Source organism: Arachis ipaensis, chromosome B2 (genome assembly GCF_059453495.1).
Source record: "Arachis ipaensis isolate K30076 ecotype BB chromosome B2, ASM5945349v1, whole genome shotgun sequence".
NCBI classification, from domain to species: domain Eukaryota; kingdom Viridiplantae; phylum Streptophyta; class Magnoliopsida; order Fabales; family Fabaceae; genus Arachis; species Arachis ipaensis.
In genome coordinates, this window is record NC_142437.1 from 83,687,634 (window position 1) to 83,698,767 (window position 11,134).

General features: G+C 38.0%; 1 non-coding gene across 1 annotated transcript; it reads right to left on the reverse strand.

Moving 5' to 3' along the window:
• Positions 1-10,608: 10,608 nt before the first annotated feature.
• LOC148574645 (small nucleolar RNA R71) lies at positions 10,609-10,716 on the reverse strand. The gene has a single exon (XR_015906723.1). It is a non-coding gene; the product is annotated as a small nucleolar RNA R71 (small nucleolar RNA).
• Between the last annotated feature and the right edge of the window lie 418 nt (positions 10,717-11,134).

An 11,134-nucleotide genomic window follows, 5' to 3' on the forward strand; every position in this document is an offset into this window, starting at 1 on the left:
TTGATTAGGACTTTTGGATTGAGATTAACTAGGCCTATTTGACTTTCTACCTATGTTGAAGATAACATTGTACCTTCTTCCGATGTTGGAGATGACGAAATAGGATTAGCTCTTGTTAACTATTGTATGAAAATTAATGACTAGGATAGCAAGCCTAGATTTTCAATCCTTGCCATGAATGCCTCTTTTTTGTATTTGTTATTTTTAGTTGTTTTCTTTAATTTCTTGCCTTTTTAATTTCTTGCTTTATCAATCCAACCCCCTTGAAACTCATAACCAATAATTGAGCACTCGATTGTAATTCTTAGGGAGAACGACTCGGGACTAATACTCTTGGTTACTTTTATTAGGTTGGACTTGTGACAACTAAAAATTAAACTTTGATTGAGCTTTATTTGTCGATTTGGAACTATACTTGCAACGAAGTTATTTTCTCTTACCGAGAAGAAATCCTAACCGACGGTTTCACTCTTTCAAAAGCTATTGAGTAATGCGAAAGCTTATCTAAGTAAAACAAGAAAAATTAAGAACTGAATGAAAGAAAAGCCAAAACAATGTAACATAAATGAGTTTCTAATGTGTTTGCATGGGGGTTAGAACTTGCTTGAGTGAGGTGTGGCAACACCAAACTTGGCATGAGAACACCAAACTTAGTGTGATACAATCAATGTGAAACTGGACCAAGTGCCTAGTGAAATGCAAGTATCCTGTTGGTGTAGAAACACTAAACTTAATCCGTGAAACACATACACAACTTTAAATAAAACAAAAATAAGAATGAAAAGAAATTAACAAACGTTGGGTTGCCTCTTAACAAGCGCTTCTTTAACGTCACTAGCTTTATGGTTGTTCTTGAATTTTCTTTCTCTTCTTCCAGTTGGTTAAGAGAAATGACTTTAAGGGAGAAGAGGAGAAAATTGATGTCCCCTGTTTTGATTGCCTCCTAACAAGCTTTCTTTTGTTATTATCTTGATTCTTCTTGCTTGTTGAGGTAGGGGTTGGATTGCTATTTGTTGACCTTCTCTTTTTCATGGATATTGTCTTTTGTTTCTTGGTCACAATCCTTCATTGAGTTCTTTCCTTCATCGCCTTCACCTCTTTGATTTCAGGATTTGGGTGTTGTGTATTCGTTGGAGACTCCCATTCATCAAAAACCTCTTGGATTGAGGGTTCAATTACATCAAACTCCATGCAATTCTCTGATTCATTGGAATGTGGATTCCCTTGGTTGATTTCCTCCCATTCTTATGTAAGATATTGCATTACTTCTTTTAGGTGGGACTTTTCATGTTCTCTTGTCACCTCTAATATCCTCTCAAAGTATGGAATCTTAGGCTTGTATGCCTCCACAAACTCTTTCTTCATTGGAATATCACTTGGTATAGGGGCCTCTTGATCTTGTTCTTGCACTTCTAACTCCTCCTTTGTAGTCCCAGCTTGATATTCAATCTCCTAGCTAGGCACTACTCATCTTATAGCCTTTTAATTCTTTCCTTGGCCTAGGGAAGACATTGTTTGGTTTCTCAATAAAATGTTATGCCATTTGTCTCATGTGCTCTTCTAGGTCTTTTCTTGAGGCTTCACTTTTTTTTTCTATATGCTCTAGACCCTTGAATGAAGCTATTGACTCTTTGAGATAATTGTTCTATTGCTAACTCGAGAGATAAAGGTTAGGAAAGGTTTTATGGATATGTAGGTGCTGTGGTGAAGTTGTTTTGAGGGATATGAAAGGCATTTTGTGGACTGTGAAATAAAGTTTGTGTATTTTGATAGGAGCCTTGCATAATATCTCTCAGGAAGGAGTTTTCTTATTTCTCTGTCACGTGCTTGCTGATCAAGTCTAGATTCTTCTTTATATTTTTGAACCTCATTCTCATCTCATGTGTGTGACTTTATTGAATGAAATAAGTAAACTCAGCAACAACAAGCTCAAGCGATGAGGGTTCTTGATATGAATAAGGAGATGGTTCTTGATATGGGAAAAAAGATGATGGTTCTTGACAGGAGTAAAAAGAAGATGGTTCTTGGTAAGGATAGGGAGATGATGGCTCTTGATATGAATAAAAAAGAGATGATGGTTCTTGACAAATAGAATATGGAGCATTGTAGCTTCCTTGGTCTTAACCTTGCCAACCATAATCCAGGTAGTTCCTCCATCCACAGTGATATGAATCACTCCTTGGGTATGAGTAGTAACTCATGTAATCTCTCTCTAGTATGTTCCTTAGCACAATGCACCAAACCAAATCAAAAGAAAAATATATATATATATATATATATAATGGAAGAAAACAGAAAAAAAATGTCTAATCTGGGTAATCAATTGATTGGTAGTTTGTTAATCACAATTAATCCCCGGTAACGGTGCCAAAAACTTGATGTGATTTTTACAAACCATAAAACACTGGCAAGTGCACCGGGTTGTACCAAGTAACATGTCAGGTGAGTGAGGTCGATCCTCCGAGAATTAAAAGATCAAATAAACAATGGTCAATTAATTAATCTAGTTAGACAATCAAGAATAAAGGTTTTCAAAGACAATTGAATAAAAATAGTAAATTTAACAAAAGCAAACTAAAATTGGTTAAGAAAAGAAGATGATAAACATAGTTAAGGTGTCAGGGATGTTCACTCCTTAGGAAAATCTTTGTGTCTATTTAGATGAGGTATGCAAAGATTAATCACGACGAATCGTAAATAATCAAATTCTGATCCCTTGATAATTTAATTTCTCTCTAACTTAATTAATGATGAGTGGATAATTTATACGCTTTTTGGCATTGTTTTTAGTATGTTTTTAGTATATTTTAATTAGTTTTTATTATATTTTTATTAGTTTTTATTTAAAATTCACTTTTCTAGACTTTACTATGAGTTTGTGTGTTTTTCTGTGATTTCAAGTGTTTTCTGGCTGAAATTGAGGGACCTGAGCAAAAATCTGATTCAGAGGCTGAAAAAGGACTGCAGATGCTGTTGGATTCTGACCTCTCTGTACTTGAAGTGGATTTTTTGGAGCTACAGAAGCCCACTTGGCGCACTCTCAATTGAGTCGGAAAGTAGACATCCTGGGCTTTCCAGCAATATATAATAGTCCATACTTTGCCTGAAATTTGATGGCCCAAACAAGCGTTCCAAGTCAGCTCAAGAATTCTGGCGTTTAACGCTGGAACTGGCATAAAAACTGGAGTTAAATGCCCAAACTGGCACAAAAGCTGGCGTTTAACTCCAAGAAAAGTCTCTACACATGAAAGCTTCAATGCTTAGCCCAAGCACACACCAAGTGGGCCCCGGAGGTGGATTTTTACACTAAACACCCTAGCTTACTCATTTTCTGTAACCCTAGGTCACCAGTTTACTATAAAAACTACTTTTAGTGATTCATCTTGTACCTTATGACACTTTACACGTTTCCTATTGTATTCTCTACAACATGAGTCTCTAAACCCCATTGTTGGGGGTGAGGAGCTCTGCTGTTCTTCATGAATTAATGCAATTACTACTGTTTTCCATTCTATCACGCCTGCTTCTATTCTAAGATATTCATTCGCACTTCAACCTGATGAATGTGATGATCTGTGATAATCATCATCATTCTCACCTATGAACGCGTGCCTGACAACCACCTCCGTTCTACATGCAATAAAGCTTGAATGTGTATCTCTTGAGTTTCTCATCTAAGATTGGAACCTTCGTGGTATAGGCTAGAATTATTGGCAACCATTCCTGAGATCCGGAACGTCTAAACCTTATCTGTGGTATTCTGAGTAGGATCTGGGAAGGGATGACTGTGACGAGCTTCAAACTCGCGATTATTGGGCGTACTGATAGACGCAAAATTAAAGGATCAATGGATCCTATTCTGACATGATCGAGAACCGACAGATGATTAGCCATGCGGTGACAGCGCATTTGGAACATTTTTACTGAGAGGACGGGAAGTAGCCATTGACAACGGTGATGCCCAACTTAAAGCTTGCCATGGAAGGAGCCTTGCGTGCATGAAGAAGAAGATAGTAGGAAAGCAGAGATTCATAAGACAAAGCATCTCCAAAGCCTCAACGTGTTCTTCATTACTGCATAACAAGTATTTATTTCATGTTCCTTTACTTTTTACAATTAAATCTGAGAATTATTGATATCCTGACTAAGAGTTACAAGATAACCATAGCTTGCTTCAAGCCGACAATCTCCGTGGGATCGATCCTTACTCACGTAAGGTATTACTTGGATGACCTAGTGCACTTGCTGGTTAGTTGTGCGGAGTTGCAAAACTGTGATTGTAATTTCGTGCACCAAGTTTTTGGCACCATTGCCGGGGATTGTTCGAGTTTGGACAACTGACGGTTATTCTTGTTGCTTAGATTAGGAATATTTTATTTTTGTTGGTTTAGAGTCTTTTATTTGAGTTTAGTTTTATATTTTAAGTTTGGTGTCAATTGCATGATTTTATTTTCTTTTAATTTTTTGAAATTGCATGTCCTTAGTTCTTTCTTGATCTTTAAAATTCTAAGTTTGGTGTCTTCTTTGTGTTTTTCCTTTAAATTTTCAAAAAGTTGTGTTTAATTTTCTAAAAATTTTAAGTTTGGTGTCCCTTGTGCTTTTATTTACAAAAAAAAAATTTCAAAAATTTGTTCTTGGTGTTCATCTTGATCTTCAAAGTGTTCTTGGTGTTCATCTTGACATTCAAAGTTTTCTTGTTTGTTCTCTTTGTTTTGATCTAAAATTTCTAAGTTTAGTGTCATTTTGTTGTTTTTCTCTTTCCTCATTAAAATTCAGAAATTAAAAAAATAATCTTTTCCTTATTTTACTCATAAATTTTGAAATTTTGCATTAATTTAGTCAAAGATTTTCAAAATCATATCTGTTTTTTAGTCAAGTCAATATTCTAATTTCAAAAATTGATCTTTTTAAATCTTTTTCAAAAATCAAATCTTTTTAATTTCTTCAATCATATCTTTTCAATCATATCTTTTTTTTTTAATTTGCAATCATATCTTCTCAATCATATCTTTTTCAAAATAATTCTCAATCATATCTTTTTAATTGCTAATTTCAAAATCTTTTTAATTAATTAATTAATTTAGTTTTCAATTTGCTTTTATTTTATTTTCTTTTTGTTTTCGAAATTTTATTTTATTTTCTATTTATTTTACTTATTATTTTTTGTTACTTTTAAATTTAAAAAAAATAATAATTCATATCAATTCCCTTTTCTCCATCATGGACATAAGTGGAAGTGAACAGTCCAGAAGGACTCTGGGGTCATATGCTAACCCCATTACAGCTGCATATGGGAGTAGCATCTGTACCTCCCATCAAAGCAAGCAGCTTTAAGCTAAATCCTCAGCTCATTATCATGGTGCAGCAAAATTGCCAGTATTCTGATCTTCCACAGGAAGAACCTACTGAGTTTCTGGCACAGTTCTTACAAATTTCTGACACAGTACGTGATAAAGAAGTAGATCAGGATGTCTACAGATTATTACTGTTTCCATTTTCTATAAAAGATCAAGCTAAGAGGTGGTTAAATAACCAACCCACAGCAAGCATAAAAACATGGAGACAGTTATCAGAAAAATTCTTGAATCAATTTTACCCTCCAAAAAGGATGACACAGCTAAGACTGGACATCCAAGGCTTTAAACAAGAGGATCATGAATCCCTTTATAATGCCTGGGAGAGGTACAGAGGGATGCTGAGAAAATGCCCCTCTGAAATGTTTTCAGAGTAGGTACAGTTAGACATCTTCTACTATAGGCTTACAGAAAAAGCTCAGATGTCCCTAGACCACTCAGCTGGTGGATCTATATACATGAGAAAAACAATTGAAGAAGCTCAAGAGCTCATAGATACAGTTACTAGAAATCAACATCTGTACTCAAACAGTGAGTCCTCCATAAAAGAAGAGGCTATGGCAGTAACTACTGATCCCAATCCTCAAGAACAGATTGTTGAACTTAATCAGCAATTACTCCTTATGACAAAACAATTAGCAGAATTCAAAGAGATGCTCTAAGACACTAAAAATGCTAACAAGAATATAGAAGCACAATTGAATCAGACAAGACAGCAGCTATCTAAACAGATAACAGAAGAATGCCAAGCTGTCGAACTAAGGAGTGGGAAGACATTGAATAACTCAGCTCAAAATAGCAAAAATCAAGAAAGAAACAAATGACAAAGGATGACCAAACCACTACCCAAGATCCCTCTGAGGACATCAAGAGCCCAGAGAGGAATAACTCTGGCGTTCAAACGCCAGAAAAGGGGGAAAAGTTGGCGATAAACGCCCATTCCTTGCCCAGTTCCGGCATTCAAACGCCAGAAAAGGGTGGGAAGCTAGCGTTAAATGCCCATCCAGCACCCAATCCTGGCGTTCAAACGCCTATCAAGTGCTGATAGTAGCCCCTCTAAGAAGGCTTCTCCAACCACTTCTGTAGGGAATAAACCTGCAGCAACTAAAGTTGAAGAATATAAAGCCAAGATGCCTTATCCTCAGAAGCTCTGCCAAGCGGAATAGGATAAACAATTTGCCCGCTTTGCAGACTATCTCAGGACTCTTGAAATAAGGATCCCGTTTGCAGAGGCACTTGAGCAAATACCCTCTTATGCTAAGTTCATGAAAGAGATCTTAAGTCATAAGAAGGATTGGAGAGAAACTGAAAGAGTGTTTCTCACTGAAGAATGCAGTGCAGTCATTCTAAAAAGCTTACCAGAAAAGCTTCAAGATCCAAGAAGCTTTATGATACCATGCACATTAGAGGGTGCTTGTACCAAGACAACACTATGTGACCTTGGAGCAAGTATCAACCTAATACCTGCATCCACTATCAGAAAGCTTGGGTTGACTGAAGAAGTCAAACCAACCCGGATATGTCTTCAACTTGCTGATGGCTCCATTAAATATCCATCAGGCATCATTGAGGACATGATTGTCAAGGTTGGGCTATTTACCTTTCCCACTGACTTTGTAGTGCTGGAAATGGAGGAGCACAAGAGTGCAACTCTCATTCTAGGAAGACCTTTCCTAGCAACTGGACGGACTCTTATTGATGTACAAAAAGGGGAAGTGACCCTGAGAGTCAATGAGGATGAGTTCAAGTTAAATGCTGTCAAAGCTATGCAGCATCCAGACACAGCAAATGACTGCATGAGTACTGATATTATTGACTCTTTGGTGGAAGAGATCAATATGACTGAGATTCTTGAATCAGAACTAGAGGACATCTTTAAAAATGTTCAGCCTGATTTGGAAGAACCAGAAGAAATAAAAGAACCTCTAAAAATCCCTCAGGAAGAGGAGAAACCTCCTAAACCAGAGCTCAAACCACTACCACCATCCCTGAAATATGTATTTCTGGGAGAGGGTGACACTTTTCCAGTGATCATAAGCTCTGCTTTAAATCCACAGGAAGAGAAAGCACTAATTCAAGTGCTAAGGACACATAAGACAGCTCTTGGGTGGTCCATAAGTGACCTTAAGGGCATTAGCCCAGCAAGATGCATGCACAAAATCCTATTGGAGGATGATGCCAAGCCAGTGGTTTAACCACAGAGGTGGCTAAATCCAGCCATGAAGGAAGTGGTGCAGAAAGAGGTCACTAAGTTACTAGAGGCTAGGATTATTTATCCTATTTCTGATAGCCCCTGGGTGAGCCCTGTCCAAGTTTTCCCCAAGAAGGGAGGCATGACAGTGGTGCATAATGAAAAGAATGAACTGGTTCCCACAAGAACAGTTACAGGGTAGCGTATGTGTATTGACTACAGAAGGCTCAATACAGCCACCAGAAAGGATCATTTTCCTTTACCATTCATAGACCAGATGCTAGAAAGACTAGCAGGCCATGAATACTACTGCTTTTTGGATGGCTATTCAGGCTACAACCAAATTGCAGTAGATCCTCAAGACCAAGAGAAAACAGCATTCACTTGTCCATCTGGAGTATTTGCTTACAGAAGAATGCCTTTTGGTCTGTGCAATGCACCTGCAACCTTTCAGAGGTGCATGCTTTCTATCTTCTCTGATATGGTAGAGAAGTTCCTGGAAGTCTTCATAGATGACTTCTCAGTATTTGGAGACTCATTCAACTCCTGTCTTGATCATCTAGCACTTGTCCTGAAAAAGGTGCCAAGAGACTAACCTGGTCTTAAACTGGGAAAAATGTCACTTTATGGTGACTGAAGGAATTGTCCTTGGGCACAAAATTTGAATCAAGGGGATAGAGGTGGATCAAGCCAAGGTAGAGGTAATAGAGAAATTACCACCACATGCCAATGTTAAGGCAATCAGAAGCTTTCTGGGGCATGCAGGATTCTATAGGAGGTTCATAAAGAATTTTTCAAAAATTACAAAACCTCTAAGCAACCTGCTAGCTGCTGACACGCCATTTGTGTTTGACACAGAGTGTCTACAGGCGTTTGAGACCCTGAAAGCCAAGCTGGTCACAGTGATAAACCACTATTTTATGGTTTATATTATGTTTAATTGTGTGGTTTTATCATGATCTTTACCCACTTATTCATTAAATAAGCATGCATTTATAATTCCTTCCTAAAGTTATTGCATGATTGAAAACTTGCTTCCTAGAGACTTTTAATTATGTATTTTATTTCTCCTTTATTTCATTCGATGCCGTGATCTGTGTATTAAGTGTTTCAGGCTTTATAGGGCATGAATGAGTTAGAGATTGGAAAGGAAGCTTGCAAAAAATGGAAGGAACACAAGAAATTGAGGAGATGACCAGCGAGAAACGACGCGGCCGCATGGATGACGCGACCGCGCGGAAGAGAGTAAATCGCAATGACGCGGCTGCATGGATGACGCGGCCGCGCGAATTGGAAACTGCACAAGTGACGCGGAGGCGTGGACGACGCGCCCGCGTGGCAAAGCGAAACGCCGAATGACGCGTCCGCCTGAGTGACGCGTCCGCGTGACATGCGCGATCTGCATAATCTGCAGAATCGCTGAGGGCGATTTTGGGCCTTATTTTGACCCAGTTTTCGGCCCAGAAAAGCAAACTAGAGCCAGAGAACATGCAGAAACCAAAAACAACATTCATTCCGCATAGTTTTTAGTTTTTAGATCTAATTTTCCTCTCCTCTAGGTTTTCTCTCTACACATTCATAGTTTTTAGGATTTGTTATTTTTCATTGTTTTTGCATTGGGATATTGAGAAGAGTTATTGCCTCATCAAGACTTCGACATGCTAGTTCGTTCTCTTTACTTGTCTCTTACTCTTCCATGTTCCTTAATTTACTTAATTTTACTATTGGATTATTTTAGCATTTATTAATACAAGAATTACTTTTATTTTCAATTAATCTTTTGATCATTATTTATCATGTCTTTCTTTAATTCCCTTTCTTATGTTATGAATTTTACATTTACAATGAGCGAGTAGTTCCCTAACTTGATGGGGAGTTGATTGAAAGGAACCCTTGAGTTTGATGCTCAAGAGAAAGATTGTAATTGGGTTTATTGTTGGATTGCTCTCTAGTCACTAACATCAATCCTCCCAAGAGTGGATTGGAACTTGTGGATAGAAATAGCATTCTAACTTGTTTAACTTTCCCTTACTTAGTGAGGGACAACTAAACATAATAACCCTCAATTGTCAATTAATCTTGAGAGTAGTCTAACAAGAATAGGGCTTCTAGCTAATCAACTCCCAGTCAAGGCTTTTATTTAAATTTATATAAATTCTCTAATTTAATTTTCTGCCATTCAACTCAAACCTTTTTGAAAATATCTGATTAATAAAATAGCACACTTTTCTGCAACTCGTTGGGAGACGACCTGGGATTCATACTCCCAGTATTTTAATTTTAATTTCTGTGACACCCTTCTAAATTGATAAGTGGATTTCTGGTTGGTTGAGAACTATACTTGCAACGCATATTTTATAATCATTCTTAACTCGCCAATTTCTGCCACCATCAATTTTTTGCGCCGTTGCTGGGGAGTTGAAATAGAGTGCTAAAAGTTATTGATTGGATTTTATTTATTTGTATTTTATTTTATTTTACTACTATGAGCTGCTTGATTCTTTCGTTGGATGACGCGTTCGCTTCCTGACCCAAGCTTGCTAGTATTCGATCCTGAGATTGAAAGAACTATTTCACGAATAAGGCAAGCTCGGCGTCGGTTAGTCCTCTCTGAGGGTGGATCTGAAACGTCACTTGAGAAAGAAACCAGCCCCCCGTTCTACTGATTTGGTTATTTTACGTGCAGGTAACATGGCATCAGCTAGGAGAGTTACTTTTCAGGAGGCTGGAGCCCCTGATTTTACAATGCAACCATTTCAAGCGCATCACCTAGCGGTGGCTACAGACTTTGAAATAAAGACCGCACTGCTCAATTTGATGCCCAAGTTTCATGGCTTACCTGCTCAAGAGCCTATCAAGCACCTGAGAGATTTTCAAGCAGCCTGTTCTACTGTCAGGCGTGATGGTGCAAATGAAACTTCAATTTTGCTGAAGGCTTTCCCGTTTTCTCTTGAGGAGAAGGCAAGAGAGTGGTACTACACTCAACCAGCAGCAATTGTATCCAACTGGGATACACTGAGAAGAGAATTCTTAGAAAAGTTCTTTCCAGCTGAAGTTATCGATAAACTGAGGAAAGATATTTCTATGATTGTTCAGGATGATTCTGAAACTCTCTATGAGTACTGGGAGCGCTTCAATAATCTTCTGGAAGCTTGCCCCCACCATATGATTGACAAGATAGTGTTACTCGGTTATGTCACATAGGGCATGAGGCCCCAAGATAAGACCACATTGGAAAGTGCTAGCAATGGGTCTATGAAAAAGTACAAGACCACTGATGAGGCATGGCAATTGATCAGTGACTTAGCTGAATCTACTAGGAATCACAGGCAGAAACAAGGCCGTGCAAAAGCCGTTGCAGAAGTATTCTCTAGCAGAGAGACTGCGGCTTTAATTCAGAGTATCTATGAAATGACCAACTTGCTGAAGCAGATGCAATTGAACCAACAACAAGTTTAGCAAGCTCAACCTTCTCCAGCATAGCAAAACTAACAGTTAGTCCCACAAAGAGTTTGCAGAATCTGTGCTGATTACAGCCATTATACTGATGAATGCCCGCAGCTCCAGCAGAAAGACAACACCGTGGCAG